Genomic DNA, 974 nt, shown 5'->3' with positions numbered 1-974 from the left:
TAATCTTTTTTTTTTTTTTAAATGAAAGAAAAATCATATATAATTAATTAATTTTAAAATTTTGTTTGACTACAAAACTGTCCGTTGTAGTCGTTTAGCATGCATGAGCTACTGAGTTAGTAATTCTTTTGAAATAACTATCGCATCTAAGTTAAATGTGTAAAAAATAACATAACATTCTGTATTTACTATTTAATTCATATGTAGATCACGCTTCTCAAATTGAATTGATGCAGCCGTCCCCTCTAATTCTGTCGTCGCACGTAAAATTCTACACATTTGGGGTGGTTGCATTTTAGATCCATGTCCCCCAAACTTGAACGTGGCGCTTCAGTGTAATAAGTTGCATTTTACAGATTTTGTGTCACTTTTCAGTTTTCACTATCTAACTTTCAAAGGATATCTTTTTAAGCAGACAATAAATTATTTATTGTTTATATATTTATCTAAATATATGAATTTGATTAACTAAGAGTTAAGATTTTTTAAACTGGTCAAATGTATCAAAATGAAATTCATTTTTAAATAATAAATAATAATAACGTTGATTTTTCATTTAAGATTTTTAATATTTTCCACATTAACAAAGGAAGAAAACATTCAATTCCCGTTCAACGTGTTCGTCTTCTAGAGAGTATATTATTCAAATAGAAGATTTTCAGTATCTAAAAATTCCAAAATTAATTTTATTGGCACACATTACCTAATTTACCTTACCGCCTAGAAGGCTAAGAATAAGAAGTGAGAATCCTTCGCAAGCAACAATGAAAAATAAAAGAACGGTATTAAATGGCGGCCATGAGCATGACCCCCCTGCTGCCATTCGTCAACGAGCAATCCATACCCCCTTTCCCATCAATGCCCATCATGCTACGTATCCATGGACTCTATTTAACTATTTATTCGTTTTTTACAATTTAATTCCTATTCCTATTTATAGCAAGTGAACAAATATTGATAAAAAATAATTATTA

Source organism: Arachis ipaensis, chromosome B07, assembly GCF_000816755.2.
Source record: "Arachis ipaensis cultivar K30076 chromosome B07, Araip1.1, whole genome shotgun sequence".
NCBI lineage: Eukaryota > Viridiplantae > Streptophyta > Magnoliopsida > Fabales > Fabaceae > Arachis > Arachis ipaensis.
The sequence above is the reverse complement of the archived record's forward strand: the minus strand, read 5'-3'. Positions refer to the sequence as shown.